Below are 26015 nucleotides of genomic sequence, written 5' to 3'. Positions count from 1 at the left end.
AAAATGCATATATGGGGAATAATCCAGAAAGAACAGTGACAACGAAAAGTAGGTGGACGAGTAAATTGCAAAGTATCGTCCAGGAACCCCCACTCCCCGAAATCCGGGATATAGAGATGGACAAAATCCAACCAAGACTTCCGAAAAAACCGGCTGGCCAAAATCCAACCAAGACTTCCGAAAAAATCGGCCGAACTCCCGGAAAAACCAGAGGATGCAACACACGCTAGAATAGTCAAGACCAGATGATCATATGACTACTAGGAGGAAACAAAGGGCCATAATATACGAGACTCAAGTAAAACAAGGAAATACGATGCAACAACAAAAACAATAGCTACATTTACACCACTAGTGACCGATCTTGAAGCTAAAATCTACACATGGCTTTTACATAACACAGAAATTCAAATCTGGGCTAGATACTATTTTCTAAGTCACAATATTAAATTGTATATGAAGAATGGAGGGGCCAAATACATTGTTGAATAGTGAATGCATTTGGGTTATCAACACAATTGTACATTTGAACGAATGTCGGATGAGCGTAGGGACTAGATTTTAGTATGAAGAACAAAAATCTGGGTGAGTCCTACTTGGGCCACACCTCCATGTGAGACAAATATCATTTTAGTTGGGCAGGCACATTCAAGGTCTAGGAGATCCGGGGGTATGCACATGTCACAAGCATTTGAGACGCCATATGTTTTATGGAGCTAGATATATTTTGAATTTGGAGTCATCTAGAGTGGGGCCTTTGTGGGCAGAGTCAAATGCTCGTTTGGTATGGAAATTCATTTGAGAGGTTGGTGTATCGTGCATAATAGTTGTGGTGCCAGATCTTCCTTGATGTCGAAATTTAACAAAGGAAGGCACTATAATGCATTAGGCATGGGCCTTGTGGGACCCATGAGCAGAGGAAGGATAATGGATGCCACATAGGATAAAGCAATTATGTGGAAACCTTGTGGGATCCGCACTTGCATTATGGATGAAGAAGGGCGGAGATCCAGAGATCTGGAAGTCTGGGAATATGGAAGGGTAACACTGTGGATTACATTATGCAACCCCGAATTACCTCTAAAACTAGATACAAGGGAACACTATGCAAAACAAGATGACAATCAGCCTGGTGGGACCAATGACTTAAATTATGTGAGTGCCATGTGGTGTCAAAAGAGGAGGGCAAAAATACAAAGGGTGACGAAGAAGTCATGTGGCGCCACGAGTGAAGTGGAAATCATGTGGCGCCACAAGTGACATGGAAGTCACATGGTATTCAAGGATTGGTATCTACATGCAACAAATGGGTTTTGAGAAGAGTGAGGCAAATCTCAACCTATATTAAATAGTGGGTAGTGGAGATCCTCTTATTCTCATACTATATGTGGATGATTTGTTCATTACAGGTGTAAAGAGACTCATAGCTAGTTGCAAGCAAGATCTTTCTTTAGAGTTTGAGATGAAAGACATCAGTTTGATGCATTACTTTTTGGGATTGGAAGTTTGGTAGGAACTAGGACACATTTTTTTGGGACAGGGTAAGTATGCAGTTGACATCCTAAAGAGATTTCAGATGGAGGATTGCAGGCCTATGTCAACACCCATGATCACCAACTAGAAGAAGTTAAGTGCTTCTGAGGGTGAATTGGTGGATCCCACATCGTATCATCAACTGATAGGTTCATTGATGTATTAGATCAACATTGAGCCAAATATATGTTTAGTTGTCAATACTCTCAATCGGTATATGGTTGAACCTAAGAGAGTGCATTAGGTTGCAACAAAACATGTGCTCAGGTACTTACATGGTATGATGGAGTATGGACTAGATTATGTGAGAAGGGATGGAGTCAGTTTGACTAGCTATGCAAATTTTGATTGGGAAGACAGTGTCTTGGATAAGAAAAGCAATTTCGGGTGCAGTTTTAGTTTGGGCTCAACAGTTGTGTCATGGCTCAGTTGGAAACAAAATCGAGTGGCACTGAGTTCTGCAAAGGCAAAATATGGCGGCTGGTTAAGCAAGTTGTGAGGCCATATGGCTTCGCAAGTGATTAGTTGATTTATTTGGTTAACAATTGAAGCCTAAGGTGATTTGTTGCGATAATCAGAGTTGCATAAAACTCTTGGAGAATTTAGTATTTCATGATAGGTCGAAACACATTGATGTCAAATACCACTTCATTTGGGACTATGTTCATAGAGGAGTAGTTGAGTTATGGTATATATCCATAGAAGACTAGGTAGTAGACATTCTAATGAAGTCTGTGACAAAAGACAAGTTTTAATTTTTCAGAGACAAGTTAGGAGTGGTGCAGAGCACTTTCCTCACTAAGAGGGAGTGTTGAAAAAGTTAGCTCGGACAAGTGTTTTCCACATTGAATCGATGTCTAGCATGTGGAGGAGTGTCCAAAGTGGTCCCTAAGACATTAACTTTATGTGATATAAAGTTAGATAGACTTTTTATGCATCATTAATTAATAAAGTGACTTAAGGTGCCCGAAGTTGTGTTAATGAGCAATTATAACACAATCGTTGATCTTAATAGCTAGGACTCAATTTGAGCCATTAGATGTTAGGGTTAGTTGCAACTATTTTAACGAGACATGAAAATAAGATTCAAAGGAAAAAGAAATTATTTTTCATCTTCCCATTTTGAGGAGACAGAGAGAGAGAAGAGAAGAAGCGTTGAAGGAAAAGGAGCAACATGAATTTGAAGAGAATTGGCACACGAACCTAGGAGAACATTTCAACGTCTTGCATAGAAATCGAGGCACTATGCATAAAAATCAAGGTTGATTGACTACACAAAAATCAGGGCATAGTGCACAAAAATCAAGGTTGATTGATTGCACAGATTTTGAGGCTATTGACTATATAGAAATTGAAGCACCTTGCACAAAAAATGGGCTAATTGATAACACAAATTTTGAGAAGGAATCTGGCACATAAAATGAGACAAGTAATGCACTTGGTTAGTTAGAAAAGTTTGATGTAAACTCATTTTTCTGTGAGCCTTAATATATTTTTCTCTCTCTAGGTTTCCCTTCAGGGTTTTTCCAGGGGCATTGCCCAAAAATTTCTGTCATTTATGAGATGGGTTTTCTAAGTTTCCTCTCAGTATTTAAAGTAAAGTATTCAATGTGTTTTCTTTCATATGTTTTGTTTTGAATGAGAATTAAACCCTAACTAGCAAGAAACTAAGAAACTTATTTGAGATTGAGAACCGATGATTGGGTCAAGTAAAACTTACATCCTCTATAAGCATAAACTTACAAAAAAAATAGGCTCTAACCTATCAAGAATATGAGGACACAATTCCTCAGTAAGCCCCAAGTTACAATTGTTTTACTATTCAAGAGACAATATTTAGGCTTAGAACTTGTTCAAAAGAAGGTTTGACCTCCTGACAACCTGTACCCAACTTAGACTAGAATTCAAAATCCACAAGGACTACAATTCAGTATCCAACAAAGCTCAACCTCCAACCATAATAGGACTATAATTCAGCCTCTAACCAAAATTGCAACTTGGCCTTTAACCAAGACTGTAAGCCAACCTCAAACTAGGACTGAAAGTCGGCCTTAAACCAAAACAAGTCCAATAGAACTTGGTCCAATAACCCTTAAACTCAGCCTCTTTCACACCAGAACTCAACCTCCTTAACAACATAACTCAGCCTCAACAAGCTTCAAACAAAACAAAAACCCTTCCAACTTCGCTTCACTTCCAACTCGACTTCACTTCACTTGGTTCATGATATATGAACCTCATCCTGTTAAAACCTAGAATCATAACTAAATTTCTTAAGAGCATGAGTTTCAAAGATCCTCCACACAACGGTTATTTATAGTGCTCCTAATCCGAATTTAAACAGGAACGCAACAAATTATAGATATAACCATAAATACAGGGATGCAGCAGAAATAACACTATCTCTCATTAAATATCAAATAATGAAATATGCTTACAAACAGAATGGAAATGAGACTAGCTCGAGCGATGGTAACTTATCTATAAGAAAAGATGTGGCAGCTACATGCCTCTGAACTAAGTTACAATGGGGATCAAGGGCATTTTTATTATTGAACAATAAGAGAAAATCCCAAACAACCGAAACCATAACCCGAGGAGATGTAACACCAAGAGTTTATGAGCCCCGTTGGGGTTAGTTGAGCAACCAACTTCCCAAGGTCGTAGCTTGGTCATATTATCTCCATTTGACGCGCATGATACTTTGTTTGAAAGATCTCTCCAAGGACTACAATTGAAAATGTGATCTCGATGAGATCACTTAGAGCTATCTTTCTAAAAAAACACCATTTAAGGCCTCAAAACAGCTCCAAAAGTTCAAGACCCAAAAAAACTGCCAAAAATAGTAAATTGTGCTACAATTAACGAAACTGAAAAACTAAAAGAAACAATGGTGGGGGTCCACGTGGAATAGGCAGGTGGCCACCAATATCCACCTGGATCATTCCTCCCCCCTCAGGAAGCAATGGTCTCCATTACGTTGAGTTCCTCCATGAGATGGGGAAACCTCTGCTGAACTTGGTCCCTGGTGAGCCATTTTCCTTGGTGCAGGAGTTGGTCGGCTTTGAAAAATCGATATAGTTGGATCTTTTGCTGGCGGGTGTTCTTGATCTGTGTGTCCATGATTCGATCAGTTGCAGCTTGTTTCATGCAGTCTGGATTTAACTCTGTTGGTGTGAGCTGTTCTGCAATGTTGGATGTGTCTAGTAATGGTGGAAAGTATGGCCGAAGGCAATCCACATTGAACACTGGGTGCAGGCCAAGGAATGGGGGAATGCTGAGCTCAAAATAATTATCTCCCACAACCTTGGTGATGGTGTATGGCCCATATCGAAGCGGGCGAATCTTGCGGTGGGGCCTAGCGAGGCGCTCCTTCTGCAGATGTAGCCAAACTTTGTCGCCCACATGGAACTTGTGTGGCACCCGATGCTGATCATGTCGCTACTTGTACTTAGCATTGGCTTTGTCCAATATGTCATGGAACTGTTGGCGGATGTGTTGAATGTGCTCAATAAAGCTATTTGCCTTGTTGACTTCGGACTGGACATGAGCTGAATCTACCTGAGTCGCTGCAAATGGTATGGCCACATCAATGGGACATAATGGCTGGAATCCCAAGCCCACCTGAAAAGGGTTGTGGCCAGTCGAGCTGTGGAGAGCCCGGTTGTAGCTGTGCTGGACATAGGGGAGGCTCTCATGCCATGTGCGTGGATGCTTTGATTTCTACATGCGCAGAATGTGTATGATCATCTTATTGACGACCTCTGTCTGGCCATGAGTTTGGGGATGGAAAGCTGTGGACTTAATGAGCTTGGTGTCCAGCATCGACTTGAGACTGGACCAAAATGTATCGAGGAGCCTGCTGTCCCGATCTGAGATGATAGACTGTGGGATCCCAAAGTGTATCCACACTTGTTCAAAGAAGAGTTTAGCAATGCCTTCTGCTGTGATACTCTTCTTGCAGGGCACCATAATGGCCATCTTCGAGAATATGTCGACGACCAAAAAAACACAGTCGTTTCCATGCTTAGTAGAAGGAAGGCATGACATGTAATCCATGGAGATCGATTCCCAAGGTCTACTAGGCGTAGGCAGCGAAGTATAGAGACCTTACTTCTTGATGGTCGGTTTGGCAATGGTGCAGGTCGAAGATTCAACCAATAGAAATACTTTTGCAGTACTGCCACTGTTTTCTTGACCCCGAAATGCCGAACAGCCCGACTATAGTGTGCTTCCCAAATCATCTTCACACACTTGCTTGAAGGAACACAAAGGTGTCCCAGGTGGCATAACAAAGCATCCTAGAGGTGAAAATATGGAACTTGCTGACCCTCCAAGTGTGTATGGTATGTGTGGCTGAATTCTGGGTCGTTTTTGTAGAGTAGTGGCCAATCAGAAGTCTCGTGCCCACAAGAGTTGAGCACGATGGTTCACGCTATGATCGGTGGTCGGCTGACGCAGTCTGCAACATTATTTGTGCTGTCCTTCTTGTACTTGATACTCAAATGGAATTGTTGCAGGTATGTGGACCACTTCCGATGGTGATCATTCTGCAACTTCCCTTGCATCTGTATGAACTGCAGGGGTTGGTGGTCTGTGTGGATGACTGTTTCCTTCCCCAAATGTAATGCTTCCATTGTCGGTAGGCCCGCACAATGGAATACATCTCTTTGTCATAAGTGAGATACTTCCGGACTGTGTCCGAAAGTGTCTCACTATGATATGCCACTGGATGCCCTTGCTCAGCAAGAACTACCCCAATAGCATAGTCAGAGGCATTTATCTCAATCTCAAATGATTGTTGTAAGTCTGGTAATGTGAGCACTGGTGCAGAGAAGAGGTGATGTTTCAACTCTGCGAATGCCTTCTATTGAAATTCAGACCAAAAGAATTTTTCTTTCGCTTCTCCTTTGTTGACTTGACTCAAGGGCCAAGTGATATGAGAGAACCCCAACACGAACCTGTGGTAGAAATTGGCAAGACCCAAAAAGCTACGGAGCTCCGCCAGAGTGGTTGGGGGTGGCCAATCCCGAATGGCTTGGATCTTGGTTGGATCCACATGCACCCCCCATTCATCAATAATGTATCGCAGATACTGAACCTGGGTCATGCCAAAAGTGCATTCCTCCAAATTGGCACACAACTTGTCTTGTCGCAGTGTTTGGAGAACCTGCCGGATGTAGTGGAGGTGCTCCTCCCAACTCTGGCTAAAGATCAAGATTTCATCCAAGCATACCGCTACAAATGAGTTGGTGAATGGCCGCAAGATGTCATCCATAAGCCTCATGAAGGTTGCAGGAGCATTTATCAACCCGAAAGGCATAACCAACCATTCGAAAAGGCCCTCTTTGGCTTTGAAGACAGTCTTCCACACATCAGAGGGTTCGATTGGTACCTGGTGATATCCGGACTTCAAGTCGATATTGCTGAAATATTTTCCCCCCTTGAGTTGGTCCAAAAGGTCATCAATTTGTGGGATCGGGTACCTCTTCCGGACAGTGATCTTGTTCAGCGCCCGATAGTCAATACAGAGTCTCCAAGTCCCATCCTTCTTCTAAACCCACACGATCGGGCTCCCACAGGGTGATGAACTCAACCAAATGTGACCTTTCTGCAACAGTTTTTGAATTTGCCTCTTGATTTCATCGTTCTCCAGAACGGAGAGCCGATAGATTGGTCCATTGGGTAACGATGCATCTGGGGTCAGATCAATGGAGTGCTTGACTTGACAGTGCAGAGGCACCCCTGCGGGGGAGGTGAAGATGTCCTTGCACTCCTCCACGACCTTGTCCATCTGTTGTTGTCATGCGGAGGGGCCCTGTCTGGAGGTCATGGCCATCATCTTCTTCTTTCCTTCAGGGCATGTCATCAAGAAAACAAATTTCCCATTTTTTGAAATGATCTTACTGCATTGTTTTGCAGTAACTAGAGAGATGGTGGTAAGTGGTGCTACGTCCGGTATCCTGTACAACTTATTTCTCAATGTAACAATAACAGCGCGAGGCCTTGACTCATACACAACATGTCACTTCCACAAGTATGGTTGGCCTAATAATACATCACAAACATCAAGGGGAGCAACGTCACATAATACCTCATCCATGAAGGGCTTGATGTTGTATGGAAGGCGACATTGTTGGCTCACGCGCAGATCTCGTCCTTGGTGAAGCCACCCGATGGTGTACGGTTGTGGGTGTGTTGTGGTCGGTAAGCCCAACCGCTTCACGACCTCTGCTGCAATGAGGTTCTTTTGGCTCCCGTTGTCGACAATGAACTATAGCAGGAACCCTTTACCCACATCTGGGAGTGGAAGAGACGCTCCTCCTCCTCTAGATCTTCGGGTTCCTCCTTCTGGATCTTTGTGGTGGTGATGGTGGCGTTGGGCTCCACATCAATAATCTGCTTCCCTTTGTCATTCCCCTTGTCGGGTTTTGACTCAGAGTTGGAACATGCATTTGATTCTGAAGCCTTTAGTTCGGCCACCAGTGACTGCTTGGCCCGACACTCACTTGTGTTGTGGGTGGAGCTCTTATGGAACTCACACCACTTTCTCGTGTCCTTCTTCGACTTCGCAGTGTTGTCCTTTGCTTGTGGCCTTGACGGGTTGTCCTGGGTCGTCCTGCCTTGGCTTTGTCTTTTTTTTTTTTCCTGCAGTTTGGGGGCACCTTTCCCTTTCTTGGGATTCGTAGATCTAAAGTCTCGCTTCTTCTGTTTAAACTTCTACTAGATCTTGACAGTGTCTCAATACACCGTGCTGAGCGAGGAGATGTCCAAGAACTCCATCTCATCTTGGATGTATCTATGTAGGTAGCCGCGATACTTGAGTACCAAATGTTTCTCAGAATCCTTGATACCCAACTTCGTGCGAAGGGTATGAAAAACATTGGTAAACTCCGGCACATCTTGGTCCCTTCCCTGCCGCAGCGTGGTCCACTTTATGTATTTGTCCTCGTAGCTCCCAACAGGGTAGTACTGCTCCTTGATGGCATCCCAGAATGAATTCCAAGTGGGATCGGCTAAAAACAATGAGGTCGTTATTCATCCTTCTGCTCACAATAGGTTTCCCACAAGTCCTTGATATGAGGGGCGACTTTGAGAAGACCAAAAGTAATCTTTTCTTGGCTGGAAAAATCATGAACAGAAAAATATCCTTCTAGTAGATTCAACCATTTATCTACTGCGTCTGCATCTATTTGGCCCTCAAATATGGGAATGCCAAAGTTTACTTGTACCTTAAAAGGTGTGGAGCCTCTAGAGTGACTGTTGGATGTGGATGCACCGTCGGTGGGCAACCGTTGAAGGATTTGGGCAAAGTTATCCATCATCGCGTTCCTTTGTTTCTCGAGGGCCTCCTCGAGCAATATTTTGATAGGATCTCCTACTCCCTCGTCTTTCTTTTCTTCCCCCATGGGAGGCCGTCAGGATTTCCGAGGCTGGTCTTGCAAAGGTTCGACCAGTTCGAGCCCTAACTCCTTATATCCCGACCTCGTTGGGGACATGCAAAGAAAAAATAGAGAAAGAGCAGACTGCTCTAATACCACTAATCTGAATTTAAACAGGGACGTAACAAATTATAGATATAACCATAAATACAGAGATGCACCATAAATAATACTATCTCTCATTAATATCAAATAATGAAATATGCTTACAAACAGAATGGAAATGAGACTAGCTCGGGCAATGGTAGCTTATCTATGAGAAGAGTTGTGGTAGCTAAATGCCTCTGAACTGAGTTACAATGAGGCTTAAGGGCCTTTTTATTATTGAACAATAAGAAAAAACCCTAAACAACCAAAACCATAACCCGAGGAGATGTAACACCAAGAGTTTATGGGCCCTGTTGGGGTTAGTTGGGCAGCCAACTTCCCAGGGTCATAGCTTGGTCATATTATCTCCATTTGACGCGCATGATACCTCGTTAAAAATATCTCTCCGAGGACTACAACTGAAAATGCGATATCAAGGAGATCACTTAGAACTATCTTTTCAAAAAAACACCGTTTAAGGCCTCAAAACGGCTCCAGAAGTTCAGGACTCGAAAAAACTGCCAAAATTAGTAAATTGTGCTACAACTAAGGAAACTGAAAAACTGAAAGAAACAATGGTTGGGCCAACTTGTGCAACTGACAAAATGTACAATGAATATTCCATAATAATTTCTCTTCAACCTTAAGGAGTCAGAAAGCATGTCATATACCATTGGAAAGGTCTCGAAATATGATATTTGACTATGTAACTTTCTCTTTCATTTGGATAGCCTTTGACATCAACAACAACCATTTTCAACAAACAAAACTTTAGACATATATGTATTGTCATTTGTATTGTAGTGCAATGGAAAGTGAATTCCAAATAATCTACCAAGTTTGATTTTGCAAAATAAAATGGACTTTAAAGAAATGTATATTTTAGTAGATTTATAATTTCATGTGCATATTAGTGAATCGAGACACCCTTAGTTATCCAAGGGCTTTAGTTAAAATTCATCACCTTAACCTTTCAAATTCTTGCTATCTAAATAAAAATTAAAGTTAAAGAGCCCACAAAATTAAATTTTGAAGAAAACATCAAGAGGTAGTTACAACTCTTTTGTTGCCTACCTACCTCTTAAGAATAGAAAGGAGGGAACCTATGCAAAAGAAGGAAAAAATAAAAGAGAGTAAGTTATGCTTGTGTTGCACCAAGGAGGGGAACCTATGCAAAAGAAGGAAAAAATAAAAGAGAGTAAGTTATGCTTGTGTTGTGTGCATTGCATTCATATGCATCTCATACATATTTGTCCTTTAGATAGCCTACTAGTTGGTGGTAAAGGCATTATGACTTATAACTAAGGTCCAACACTAGTGTGAAAACAACTTTACATAACATGTAATATTTGCTTATTTATTTTCATGTATGTATTTTTTGGAAAGTATTCTTAGTAACACTACCATGATTATAGATTCCTTTCAAACAACTTGAGTATAGAGACAATGGATCTTTGTATTATCTAAAGCTTCACCTTGTTTGTTTAAATTTACTTTCCTCTAAATGAAATATTTTCATCTATGTATTTTTTTTTTGCAAAGTCTTATTACTAACATTGCCATGACTACAAAGACCTTTCAAACAATTTTGGTATAGGCGTAGTAGATCTTTGTATCTTTTGAAGCTTCACCTTGGTTGTTTCCTCGCTATTGTAGGCATCGCATGGTTTTGGAAACAATATGTTTGCAAGGAGCTAAATTGGTTACTAACACAAATTGAGTTATTTTGTTGTAAAATAAACCTTCTAATAATAAAATCCTTTTAACATATCTACACTTTTTTTTCTTCTATATATTATTTCTACTTCATCTTTCTTGCTCTATTCAATAAGCATGTTTTACTTTTCTCCCTAGTTCAAACCAATGCCCATATCCATAATTAGTTGATTGGTTCAAGTAGTTAAGTTAATTATAGATTTATATATATATATATATATATATATTCGTATTCTGATATATTTATGTACCATAGTAGTTCATTTAATTCGTTTCCTACCCATTTTAATCCATTCACATTTCATTTACATTAATTATTTAGCTGATTAATGCATCTTGTTACAAATCTTAGTCTCATTTCGTATACAATTTTAAATCTATATTAGAGTGCCAAACAATGAACATTTATTTTGTGTACCTCTCGTGGTAAAATCACAAATCCCCCATTTTTAATTTATTATCTTTATAATAACAATGGAGACCCTTTACATAAATTCTGCTCATATCACCACTTAATGTTTTATTTTGCTTAATTTTGCGACATTTTTGTTTTCTTCAGATTTGCACGCTGATTGCTTCATGGAGTGTGATTCTTCGTCAGCTTTCCATCGGTTTTCATTTCATCTCATTTGAACTCACAATTTACAAATGACGCTTTGATTTTCACCACTTAAACAAAAAATAAACAAAATGTATATTATTTTGATTTTTGTAAATTAATTAATTTTATATAAATTATAAATTATATTAATTATTATTTTATTTTACTAACTATCTTACAAAACCACGAAATTGTATAATAATTAAAACTATATATTTTATATAATTTGAAATATTTAAAATAAAAAATATTTAATAAAAATTTTAAATCTCGAGAGCCAATTGAAATTCCAAATTCCCAAACTCCCGAGATTAGAATATCATAATAGTAATTATGATTTTTTTTAATAGAAAAACCACCCCACGTGGCCATCCTCTTCTTACCTTGGGCCCTTATGCCTCCCTCCATCTCAACCCCTCAAGATCTCATCACTCCTTATGCCTCCCCTCCTTATTCCTCCTAAGACCCGAGATCCTCCTTATCCCTTCACTACATTACCTCCTTAATAATATAAATCCCTCCTAAACTCCTCTCCATATATATATTTAACAAAGAGCCACCAATCCACTTGTTATGCACTTTCATGATTTCATTTTTTTAATAAATTAAGTTAATAATTTGTAATTATAATTTTAATTAATTTGTATATAATTAATTAATTTAATGATTATAATTAATAATTTTTAATTGTAATTACACAGTTAATTAGAATGAATTTATTTAATTTAAAAATGCTTAATTTTAGTCGTGACATGTATTTTTTAGAATTTTGGCAGTTTGAATATTTTGGCTTTGGCGAGTCATATCTGGTGTTCTACTAGGCCCAAGATGGCTCGTTAGAGAGCTAGAATGGAGGAGAACAATCTAGGAGCATTCACTGAACCAAATCTACACAATTAATATTCCAAAAATTTAGCAGAAAATAAGGTTACGAAATTGTAACAGAAATTCAATTTGGGAAAATTTGTTGAAACAATTTTATCTACCCAAACTTCTGTTGTTGCAAAATTGGTTTTATGACAACTCCTTTCAGCGATAGAAGCCCTGACAATGATCAACAAGAGCACAATTTCCTTTAGTTTATTCATTTAATTTGATTTTGATTGGAGAATTGGGTTTTTCCCAATTTTGTAATTATGATTTTAGTATGCAATTTAATTTAATTTAAATTAATTTTTGATTGGTTTGCAGGGGATTTGTTGAAAGAGATGAGGCAAAGAAGGTTAGAGCAATGTAAAGGGGACAACAAAAAAGAAGATGGGGAATATGCAACTCTAATTTAGGATATGAAAAACTACTCCCAACAACTTTCCATTTTGGAGATTTTGGTAATTATTAAATATCAGATGTGAGAATGAGGAAGGGGTTCCTCTTCTGTGCAACTAAGGGATCTTGAAGCACTTTTGTAACAAATTTTTGTAGTTGTAGTGTAGGGAGAATAACTCAGATTTGAGGTATTTGGGGGTAATCTCTGTGATTTTTCACTGGACATCCGCACTTTTGTAAGGAACAAAAAGTTGAGTTGCAAAGAGACATAACATTTTTGGCTCTGAGAAGAAGAGTTGTTTTACACTTTCGTAGAAAATTTTTGTTAATTTTAGGTATGTTCTATGTTGAGAGCAAATTTACTTCAATTTTCCATATTAGCTCAATATCAATTCCATATTAACAATCCCATTTAACATGATAGTAAAATGCAGATAGAACATAAACATAAATCGCAGAAGACAAGCCAAGACAAGAGGACACAAGATGTGGCGCCAGCGAGGGACAAACCCCAATGTGGGGAAACCCTTGATCAATTCTTCTTATGTTCTTCAATAGTTCAACAGAGAGAGAGAGATAGTACATATACATCAGAAGTCAACATTTTGACTTGACAAAATAAGAACAGAGATCTTCACTAAGAAGATAACACATGAGGTAGCTGATCAAAACTCAAGTGAAGGCAAACTGCTTCAATTGATCCTCCAAGGTGATTCCATCATCGTGCTACACCCATCACAGAGTTGTTCTCATCACCATGTTGCTCCCATCACTGAGCTGCACCCATCACTGCTATGTTGCATCTCATCATGCTGCACTAATCATCACTGTGCTACACCCATCATGCTACACTTCCTCATCACTATGCTGCATCTCAACATGTTGCACTAATCATCACTATGTTGCATCTCAACATGTTGCACTAATCATCACTATGCTGCACCACTGTCACTGTGCACCATGCTGCACCATTCATCATGTTGTACTATGTTGCACCATTCATCATGCTGCACTATGTTGCACCATTGACACTGTGCAATATGCTGCACCATTCATCATGCTGCACTATGTTGCACCACTGACACTGTGCACTATGTTGCACCATTCATCATGCTGCACTATGCTGCACCACTGTCACTGTGCACTATGATGTACCCAATATACTGCATCTAATATGCTGCAACTATTATACCAGCCTTCGCTGCTTGCTATAGCTTACAGCATAGCAGAGCAACTAGGTTATAGTTGTAGACTCCTTCAACAGGTCCATGCAAACAACTTTGCCCTTAGTCCTCTAATATAGAGACATCTGCTCCCAAACATGCCTAAATCATGCCTTAGAACAACAGTCTTTACTACTGCTGCTAGGCTTCCTTTTATGACTACACCTAGTCACTGATCTGCCCCTAGTGCATCTCCATACATGTGATAAGGCTTCTCCTATGACTGCATAGGAAGGCCTCCTTGATGTGATGATCATCCTTCATTAGGACAACGTATATCCTTTCTTTTGGACTGCGTCTAACTATGTGAGCTACAACTAGGGCAACGTATATAGGCTTCTCAAAGTGCCTTGACTGAGTCTAAAATTCCCTTTAGAACTACGGCTTAGAACAACGGATTAGTGTCACTTGCTAATCCTGCATTTGGGGCTAAGAGTTGTCCTTCATGACGACGTTCAGGTTACCCTTCATGACAGCGTTCAGGTTACCCTTCATGACTATATATTAGACTTTTTCATAGGCTATGTTAGGGCTTCTTCATAGGGCAGCGTTAGGGCTTCTTTGTGGCTGAGATAAGGGTTGTCCTCCATGATAGCGTTAAGCTTCTTTAAGGCAGCATAGAGCCTTATCTATGGCAGTGTTTAAGCTTCTCCATGACAGCGTAGAGCTAGGGCATCTTTTTCTTAGGGTAGCGTATACTCTTAAGATCTCTCCTCCCACCAAAACCCAAAGACAAGTGGAGAGGAAGAGATCACAAGAGGTGTGTCTAAAATGACTTGCAAGGCACCTCTATTTATACTAAAACGTGGAGGACAAGTGGGTGCAATTTGGTTGCTGGCCGACCTTAACGAATTGTCCCATAACACAAATAAATTCATATCTCCATGAATACATGTCGAAATCAGATGATCTTTAGATCAATCCTACACCTCTCAATGAGATGAATCCAAGAAAAATATCAGTTGCCATGAATAAGAAGACCCACATGGATTTTGGCCCTAGTTGTCAATTTTAACACTCCCTCTCAACTAGGGAGAACTCTATTGGCTAATCCATCTGCCAGACTGTACTATCTCTGCCATCAGTGCCCTACACTACTCTGCTCTACTTTGTTGAACTATGAAGAAGAAGTGATCGAGAATGTATCATACCATCCTCTACTGACCTGAAGTCAGTCCCATATAAAGAGAGTGTCTCATACCACTCTTACTGATCCGAAATCAGTTCCAAATAAAGAGAGTATATCATATCACTCTTACTGATCCGAAATTAGTTCCTAAATAGAGTGAGTTATATCACTCTTACTGACCCAAAGTCAGTTCCAATTGATCCCAGATCAATATCATCCTAGCATAGGGAGTACGGTAGATACACGATGCGTCCATCAGTACTACTATGGTCCCTATCCTCATTTCCCTACTCATTGGCCAGATGAGAGGTACTTCCCATGAGTCCCAGACTGCATGGGTAGGATGTCTCAGCAGGAGAAGGATGAACCACTCATCCTGCCTACATGTCGCCAGGGGTATCCTAGGGGAAGGTTGAACCACTCACCCTATGATTGTGTCTCGGCAGGAGAAGGATGAACCACTCATCCTGCCTACATAGCAGACCACTAGGGGAACGCTAGACCACTCTCCCTATGGTTGCTCATCGCTCCAAGATGTACCCCCAAGCCCCCTGGAGCTCCCAGAGCTCAATGTCCATATCATACAGGACCCTTAGGAGAGAGTCTCTCCACGACTCCTAGTCGTTATCGGAAAGTCAATAATTTGACCTTTCCCAGGGGCTTCGACAGAATATCGGCCACCTGTGCATCAGTCCTAATGCGATGAAGCCTTCTTACTCCTCGATGTACCATATCCCAGATAAAGTGGTACCTGATGTCTATACGCTCCAATATGTACCCCCAAGCCCCCTGGAGCTCCCAGAGCTCAATGTCCATATCATACAAGACCCTTAGGAGAGAGTCTCTCCACGACTCCTAGTCGTTCTCGGAAAGTCAAGAATTTGACCTTTCCCAGGGGCTTCGACAGAATATCGGCCACCTGTGCATCAGTCCCAATGCGATGAAGCCTTCTTACTCCTCGATGTACCATATCCCAGATAAAGTGGTACCTGATGTCTATATGCTTGGAGCAATCATAGAACATGGGATTCCTCAACAATCGAATCCCCCTCTGGTTGTCACAGAAGATCACAATGGTATCCAGCATGTGTCCAAATAGCACACTGAAGAGCTTTCTTAACCAGGCAGCTTCACAAGAGGTCGTACTCACAGCTATGTATCTAGCCTCAGTGGTGCTCAAAGCAACTGACTTCTGCTTCCTGCTCATCTAGGATATCGAAGCAAAACCCAAAGAGAACCAACACCTAGAAGTGCTCTTATGATCCTCCACATTGCCTGCCTAATCAACATCAGAATAATCATGCAACTTCATATTTCCAGCAATGTATCTCAATCTATGAGAGATTGTGCCATGAAGATATCTCAAATGATTATTGGCACCAATCCAATGAGGCTCAACCATATATGAGCTCAACATGCTAACTGCAAAACATATATCCGGACGAGAGTTCACCAAGAACATCAAAGCTAATATGAGTTTATGAAACTCAGAGTCATTTCCCAAATCAGGTCCGGCATCACTACCGCATAATTTCTTAGAGTTAGGCTCCATCAAGGTAGTCACGGGCTTGCAGTTCACCATTCCAAATCCGGAATCCAACTCCCTTTTACTTTTGCAAATGAGAGGGTCTGCACATGTCAGAAAGAGATCGTCCTCATAAGGTACCAGTATGAGAGGTCTATCATCCACAAACTTTAAGTAATGGTTTGGATCGGCTTCACTCCTAGTGAATCTCAACTTCATATGATAGTTGTTTATCCTTTCATACCAAGCCCCGGGGTGCTTGCTTCAAGCCATAGAGAGCTTTTCTTCCACCTGCATACATGAGATTCCCAATCATGAATCTCAAACCCCTTGGGTTGTTCCAAATCTGTGGAGTTGCTACATGAGGGGAATGTTCCCCTTGTAAGTTTTCCTTTGGTACATCTTGGGCATGTACCTTCATGCTCTTCTTGAATTCAAGCATCCCTGATCCGAATCGGATCCTAAACACTCTCTAAGTTTTCATGACTGTTTCAAATTATGCCAAAAAGATTCAAGTCTTAGAAAAATCAAAGCTATCAGAAGGAATCCTCATAACAGTGGTAGTTGTGTCCAGAGCGGAGCAACGAGGACCCTCGGTCGAGTGCGCAGACCATTGGCCCATGGTAACGTGAGCTGGCACAAACTGGCAAAACCGAAGGCCAAATCAAGAAACGGGGGTGGTTTCTGATACGCGTAAAGCGCTAATCGCGTATCGCAGGGCGTCCCCCTTAGTGAAGGAAAGCCCCGAAGCGCCTGGACCCGAAAACACTATGAAATGCGGAAAATTAATGCGTTCGGTTCTGTAGCGCGGGATTCCACAAACCGACAAGATATCGGAAGGCCTCGAGGCGATAAGCAGTTTTCACTGAGTCTCGCCCGATGCTACACATCGAGCGACACGCGTCCGGTGGATGAGAGAGAAAACCGCCTACATCGGACAGGTAAACGTCATGCAACTTGCCCGCCCGATACTAATGACGACCGTCGGATCTAGGGGGCCCAGATCAATGGCTGAGGCACGTCCCGATAAATGACCGGATTTGACAAGTCAAAAAGCAAGATTATAGGGGATTTGAAGTCCGACGTGGACGATGAGTTGGCAAACGATTCGTGTTTCGCAGGCGATCTTGAAGCAAACGAAATTAATGGCCATTCAAAAATGATTCAAGGAATCTGACACCCAATTCGTTAGGAAACAGGTGGCCACCTCCCTGCGAGGCGTTACCCAGTGATGATGACGTAGAGCAGAGGAATTCGAACGGACAGAGGTAAGGAAACCAGAAGGCCAGGAAGCGGAAACGAACAGTCAAAAGAACAGACTGGCTTTAAAGCCATGACCTGACAGAAGCAGAGAACACACAAGAAGGTAGTGACAAGAGTTAGCTAGACGTAGATAGCTAAGAGCAGAAAACAGAGAAAGAAGCCGATCTGACCTGAAGGCAGCATCGAGCCAGACAGAGCCAGAGAGTCTGTGTACTCCATAGAAGGCTTGAGAGGTTCAAGCAAACTCCTCGGCATAGGCCTGTCATACTACTGTGACCATCAGAGGTCGAATTTCAGTAAGGAGAGTCTGTGCACTCCATTCCTACTGACTTTTATCTGTTTAGTGAGACTCGAATTGAGCTCACTGTTGTAAAAACTCTGCTTGAAAACATAATAGAGAGGCCACCACTGAGAGCTGGACCAGGAGACATAGCCCAGGAGCATTGGGTGAACTCCTTATTAAACTTGTTGTCTTACATGTTTTCTTGTTATGTTTTCTCTAACTGCCTCAGTGTCTGTGTATTTTGCAATCTTATCGATCCATTGCATAAAGTAACATAGGCACATCCATGCACATGAGTCTGTAATACTTTTAATTCTTTGTCCTGGATAAATTCCAGATCAATCCCTGTCACCATCTGTCTTACTCGGTTAGGGCCCCACAATGAGCAGACCTCTGGTGCCATAGAAGAGATGTGTCAACCAACATGGTCCCTAATGGACTTCCTGCAACTTGATACAAATTTCCAACCCTGAACCCAAGAGTAAAAGCATCTTGAAAAATTCCTTTTTTAAACACGTACCTTTCCATCGATGAATGCCACCTTGAAACCTTTGACTTCCATTGCCGAAATGGACACCAGGTTCTTTTTGAGATCAGGTACATAAAGAACTTCTTGTAAATGAATCGTGCTACCCTCATTCAATTGAAGGGTAGCATTCCCTACACCCTTTCCGGGATAGGTAGCATCGTCTCCAAGAATAATCTCCACGATTGTTTCCTTCTCTATCAAATTAGAGAGAGCTTTCTTCTATCTAATGAAGTGCCTTGAAGCACTACTATGAATAAGCCAAATTCCCAATGAGTGTGGAGGAGAAGTATTAGAGAGGGCCAATATAAGATAATACTCCTTTAGCATATCAGAAGCAACATTTGATTCTTCATACCTGTAGTTCCTTACTTTCTTTGAAGAGTCAGCCATTTCCTTGATGACTTGCATTCCTTTTTGCCATTGTACCTGTCATTCCTTTGATCATTGAAGATGCCCTGGAATGATTGATATCATCATCAAGTGATGTGTCCCTTCTATTCAGACACTCCTTCGCATAATGGCCAAACTCATCATAAGCAAGGCATATGCCTTCCTTCCACCCTCAGATCCAGACTTCCCTTTGAAGTGACCTTTAGGTAGGCCACCAGATGCTTCCGCTGCGCCACTCTGATAATCTTCTTTGATTCGACTTCACCCTTGGTGAATTTGAAGTGGGATGAGGAACCCATTGAGTCTTTTGACCTTGTCCAACTGCCTTCGGTGATTGCTCTTTCACTCTTGCTTGGGCTTTGTCTTCATCTCAGCTTTGATCCCATGTTAATTTTAGGTATGTTCTATGCTGAGAGCAAATTTACTTCAATTTTCCATATTAACTCATTATCAATTCCAGATTAGCAATCCCATTTAGCATGACAGTAAAATGCAGATAGAACATAAACATAAATCGCAAAAGACAAGCCAAGACAAGAGGACACAAGATGTGGTGCCAGCCAAGGACAAACCCCAATGTGGGGAAACCCTTGATCAATTCTTCTTATGTTCTTCAATAGTTCAGCAGAGAGAGAGATAGTACATATACATCAGAAGTCAACATTTTGACTTGACAAAATAAGAGCAGAGGTCTTCACTAAGAAGATAACACATGAGGTAGCTGATCAGAACTCAGGTGAAGGCAAACTGCTTCAACTGATCCTCCAAGGTGATTCCATCACCATGCTGCACCCATCACAGAGTTGTTCTCATCACTGTGCTGCTCCCATCACTGCTATGCTGCATCTCATCATGTTGCACTAATCATCACTGTGCTGCACCCATCATGCTACACTTCCTCATCACTATGTTGCATTTCAACATGTTGCACTAATCATCACTATGCTGCACCACTGTCACTATGCACTATGTTGCACCACTGACACTGTGCACTATGTTGCACCATTCATCATGCTGCACCATTGTCACCGTGCACTATGCTGTACCCAATATATTGCATCTAATATGCTGCAACTATTATACCAGCCTTAGCTGCTTGCTATGGCTTACAGCCTAGCAGAGTAGCTAGGCTATAGTTGCAGACTCCTTCAACAGGTCCATGCAAACAGCTTTGCCCTTAGTCCTCTAATATAGAGACCACTGCTCCCAAACATGCCTAAATCATGCCTTAAAACAACAATCTTTACTACTGCTGCTAGGCTTCCTTTTATGACTGCACCTAGTCATCGATCTGCTCCTAGTGCATCTCCATACATGTGATAAGGCTTCTCCTATGATTGCGTAGGAAGGTTTCCTTGATGTGATGATCATCCTTCATTAGGACAACGTATATCCTTTCTTTTGGACTGCGTCTAATTGTGTGGGCTACAGCTAGGGCAACGTATATAGGCTTCTCAAAGTGCCTTGACTGAGTCTAAAATTCCCTTTAGAACTACGGCTTAGAACATCAGATTAGTGTCACTTGCTAATGCTGTCTTTGGGGCTAAGAGTTGTCCTTCATGACGGCGTTCAGGTTACCCTTCATGACTGCGTATTAGACTTCTTCATAGGGCAACGTTAGGGCTTCTTTGTGGCTAAGATAAGGGCTGTCCTCCATGATAGCGTTAAGCTTCTTTATGGTAGCGTAGAGCCTTCTCTATGGCAATGTTTAAGCTTCTCCATGACAGCATAGAGCTAGGGCATCTTCTTCTTAGGGCAACGTATACTCTTAGGATCTCTCCTCCCACAAAAACCCAAAGACAAGTGAAGAGGAAGAGATCACAAGAGGTGTGTCTAAAATGACTTGCAAGGCACCTCTATTTATACTAAAACATGGAGGACAAGTGCAGGCAATTTGGTCGTTGGCCGACCTTGACGAATTGTCCCATAACACAATCTCCATGAGTACATGTCGGAATCGGATGATCTTTAGATCAATCCTACACCTCTCGACGAGAGGAATCCAAGAAAAATATCAGCTGCCATGAATAAGAAGACCCACATGGAATTTGACCCTAGTTGCCAATTTTAACAATTTTCCTCAAGGAGCTAAACTTGTTCATGGATTGCAAAATTTGTAATGAAGTTCTGGTATGATTTTAATAATTTTTTATTCCAATGCACTCTTGTTTGGATTGTAACTTAACCTGCTATTGCCAGAATTTCTCTACTTGTTCTTAATTTCTGTTCTAAATAGTGTATTGCTCTTTGATATTAGTCACTTCTATTGTATCAATTGCTCTATGTTATTGAAGCTCTGTATGAACTATCTCTGAAGAGCAAAACAAAATTAAAATCAAGATGAATTCATTAAGATTCGAATGCATTCAACAATCACTTTTTATTGTCTAAATGCATTTCTATTTTGTTTTCTCTTTCATTAATTAAATGAACTTTTTCTTTTAATTGATGAAAATCCTATAATGAATTCAACCATTTTATGGGATTCATATATGTATTTCTAATTTGTTTTGATATCCATGTAAATTCGATTTGCATAAAGTGATCTAATAAGTTGCCAAATGCAAATTATTTTTCATGTTGCAATTTAATCTCATTTTTAGAATTCAATCATTATATAAACAGTGATCTTGCCTTGGTTAGTTAGTTCATCTGCTCGAATTGAGAGAAGACTATCGTTTTCCAATTCGAGATAGGATTATTTTTTGCTTGCATCTTAGAGTAGATCTGCATTTAGATTCAAGTCTGCATTCATAGAAGTTCCCTTAAGCAAGGGAAAACTATAGTTGTGCCTCGACTGAGCCCTCAAGTCAGCTTAAGGATTTGCTTGCTTGCATGTGCAAAACAAGAGGGCAGATCTGATTTTTCTCTTTCTATTGGCAAGTAATACACAAACTATAAGCCAGCAGAGAGAGAGAGCGGGTAATTGGACCCAATTGAACCAGTTGGAGCCATTATATAAACAGATAAGAGTATAATTTGGGACTCTGTTAAACACACATGGGCAGCAAGAGAAAATATGAAAGATAAAACATGCAGTGCAATTTTTATTGACAAATGATATACATTTATAGTACATTATGTGACCGTTGGGTTTCACATCCCAAGGTCTCTTGGACTACTTAGTCTATTCAGCTTCCACACTAACCCATTTAGGATTAGGTGTCCAACATTCCCCCCCTTAATCCGAAGGGTTATGTATGAGTCCAAGAAGAGAGTTGTAATACAAAATGTGCAAAAAATGCATGGCAGCACTAGGCTGAATGTGCTCTATGAAATGTTGGTATAAAGGGCAGTGGTTTAAGGATGACCACCAACACTGGAACGCTTAGTGCAGTTCCCGGAACTCTTCCAAAACCGGCAAAAAGCTGGAGTCTTCTGCTAGAGGAAGTGATCCTATTGTTTTAAAGAGGGAAACCTTCAACCATGAAAGGGAGGTCTCACCCCGCATAAAAGGGAGAACTTCAACCTGAAAAGGGAAGTCTCAACCTGTGATGGTTTAAGGATGACCAACAACTCTGGAATGCTTAATGCAATTCCTGGAACTCTTCCAAAACTGGCAAGAAGTTGGAGTCTTCTGCTAGAGGAAGTGTTCTCAATTTTGTTCCTGGAATTCTTCTAAAACTGGCAAGAAGCTGAAGTCTTCTGCTAGAGGAAGTGTCCCAGATTGCCAACTGAAGGCATGTTCAGGGGCATCTTTGTCTCTGGCTACAACTCTGAAACTGGTGTGGCAGGTTGTGGCTCAGGCTCGCTTGATGTGGCTTTGAAGCTTGTAGATGACCATCATTTCCCCCCCTGTCAGATACAAGGTGAGATGATGGAGAAAACTCAACTGCAAGACTTTTCAATACTCTGGAACAAGTTCTGACATGTGTTTGGAATATCTTCTTGGCTGTTGATGCCCATTGCCAAGAAGCAATCCATCCAAGATGAATCTTTGTTCTTACAGGACGTTTGTTTCTGAAGCATCTGTGTGAAGAATGACTGGTTTTATGACAGTGCTTACATGGATGAAGATCAAAACAGTGATCTTTCTGATGGCCAACTCGGTCACAGTGTTGGCATTTTACGATCTGTTGTTGTTGTTGCTGCGGTGGAAGAGGAGTAGAATCTCGAACAGCTGGAGGTGAACTGTCATGAGGAGCAAGTGAACTGTCATGAATAAATCCAGCACTCTGAAACTGAATGGGCTTTGAGTAGTCTGGAATATGAAAGGACAAGTCCTTGTCATATCCAAGACCAGTTTTGTGCTTGTTGTGGACAAGCTGTTCCCAAGGTCTGATGATGGGCTTGGGAAGTGCACACTGAGTTTCTGCATGTGCATTTACAACTGCTGCTTTATTTGAATGAACTGTAACATTATTGACTTGCTGTTGATGGGTGGTTGTCTCAATGTTCTGAACAAAAAAAGGTTCAGAATGATGTCTATTTTGATGTAGCTCTTCTTGCTGTAGCTGTGATTCAAGCTGCAAAAAATCAATCTTTTCTTGTGCATTTTGTAGACAGACCTGAATATCTGTGAGAGAAACTTTGCTAACTTTTAATATATCATTAGTAGACGACATTAGAGTCTTGAGGAACTCTAATACTTCACTGATTCTAGCCATTTTTTTTCTTCAATGTCAGATTTACACCTTACAACTACTACTCAGTGCAGAAAAGTACTACCTACTCACAGTACACAACAATATCCTTTATACATGTGCAGCAAATGATCAGGGTTCAACCAGCAAGCACCGATTACAATCCATTACATGAAAATAAGAGTTTACTCATGACCAGCATTATGTTCTGACAAAAGATTACAATCAGCCCACCAAACTCTTTATGCAGCAGTTGAAGCAAGGAATTAATGCACTATAATGAATTTTAAATACAAAGCCACACTGGGGCAGAAGCAACTGCAAACTTGCTTGAATCCTTCAAATACTCCTTCACTTTCTCGGCCAGTGGAAAAGAATAGTCAAGTTCAATAGCGACTGTAAGCATTCATGATAACATGTGGAACAGCGACAATTGTGGGATTATAGATTCCCAGAGAAAGAATTGTACATAATCTCATAATCTTATGTGGAACAATGCAGATATATAAACTAAGTCAACATTGCAATTTCAAGGGTTTCATAGTAGCACATGCATATGAACATGCATCTCGGCCTATGCTCAATCAGTATCTCAATGTCTGGCAAATTTCTACCACTGGCAATCTCAATTAATATGTGGAAGCTTACCTTTCAATTCCTGGCAAATTCACATTTTATCATTTGCATGCGGAAGCTTATCAAACACCTGTTCACATATTTCATGGTTCATGAAAACTCAATAAAAATCAATCACTGTATGTGAAGTTTCCTTCATCCTCATTCATATTTTAACTATCAATCCCATCAACTTCGAATGCTCTCATAATTCAGATTCATTACCACAATTACATTCACATATGCTGGATTCAATCAAAAGCTTGGCATTTCACTCACTCTGGGCCATTATCCATATGGTTTCCATTTCACATTAAATTGCACAAAGTTTTGTCTCAACCAAACCTCAATACAACTTTGTCTCAACCAAACCTCAATACAATAGCCCTTTTAATTCTGGTTTTAAGCCCAAAATCTTCTTCTTGAATCATTTCCACAATCATTTATATATGGGTTTCAGTATCTGATTTCATATACTCAGAAGTCAATGAGACAATGCCCCATCATTTAATTTTAACATTATTTTAAATGAACCAATATCAAATATATAAGTGCGCCCTTCCCATTCATACAAAGAAACAAAGCTTAATTACAAAGGCCAAGAATATTTGCATTAAAAATGCACTTATGCATGTTGTAATCCATTTGTCACTTCCACTCATGCAAGATCGCATATTCAGTGCTACAAAGCTTGCTGCCGCTAAGCCAGCAAGAGCAATAACAGTCCATCTTAAAAACTCAGTTGGGAAGATTAACAGAATCGAAGCTGGAATGAAGATAAACAGAGAATATCCATAAAGACACCACAGCTGCACCAAGGGTGTTGATATGCCCAAGTAACGGAGGAGGAAATAAAATCCGAGGGGTACCAAACAGATGTATCCATAAATCAAGCACGCAGCCCAGCTCATATAATTAATGTCATAATGCCAGTCAATTTTATCTTCACTCTTTATGGAAGACAAATAGGAAGCATAATTTCCCAGTGCCGTTACCGCAAATACAAGAGTTGTGGAAATCCAAAGAGGCCCATACCTGTATCACATGTCAGGATTATGTTGAACCTTTTCACAAAAGTCTCCACGGTGGGGATATAATGTGCACATACTTCTGTCTATACCATGTTAATTCAACGCATATGCAAGCGTTGTATACCAAAGCTCATTAGACAGTGCATATCAAAACGCATTCAATATTCCCACTCAAATGCTGTGTCAAACGACAACACGGCAGTTTAATACCATATATACGCTGGACCAAACAGCGTTAATAAGCTGAACTCTTGCACACTTACGGTGTATACCATTCAACGTTCAATAAACCAAAAGCAGGTGCCAAACGCTGGAGCGGAAGAAGCTAGTGGCGATTACTGAAAAAAGGTGCAGCAGAGCCGAGGAGATAGGTGTGTCTCTCTAGAAGCCAATGTCCTTAACAACTTTCCCAGAGGCGATTCTAATGTCACTCAGCTATGCAAAATCTTTGAATCTAAAGGTCTCTCTTTACTTGATATGATTGCACTTTCAGGTGGTCACACAATTGGCAAATCTACTACAGTGCATTCACAAACAGATTATACACATTCACTCACTTCAACGCTATCGACCCTTCCATGGACAAGGCCCATGCAGGCCTTCTCAAATGAGCGTGCCCTACCACTGGACGTGGTAGTCTAAACAGGGTCGTGCCAATGGATCGTTTGAGTCCTTTGAGGTTTGATAATTTGTATTACGTGAATCTTGTGAGGCACTGGGGCTTGCTTGGACCAAACAGGTACTCTTCTCCAACAGCCGGACTCAAAAGTTGTTCTAATATTGCAAATTCGAGAGACAT

The 26015-nt window shown here is 40.7% G+C and overlaps 1 pseudogene; it reads right to left on the bottom strand.

Annotated features, from left to right (window-relative positions):
* Window positions 1-24751: 24751 nt before the first annotated feature.
* Window positions 24752-26015, bottom strand: LOC149157150 (uncharacterized; annotated as a pseudogene).

The sequence above is a fragment of the Pinus tabuliformis genome, chromosome 9 (assembly GCF_031772625.1).
Source record: "Pinus tabuliformis cultivar Carrire ecotype Pingquan chromosome 9, CPIR1, whole genome shotgun sequence".
NCBI lineage: Eukaryota > Viridiplantae > Streptophyta > Pinopsida > Pinales > Pinaceae > Pinus > Pinus tabuliformis.
The sequence above is the reverse complement of the archived record's forward strand: the minus strand, read 5'-3'. Positions and strand labels throughout refer to the sequence as shown.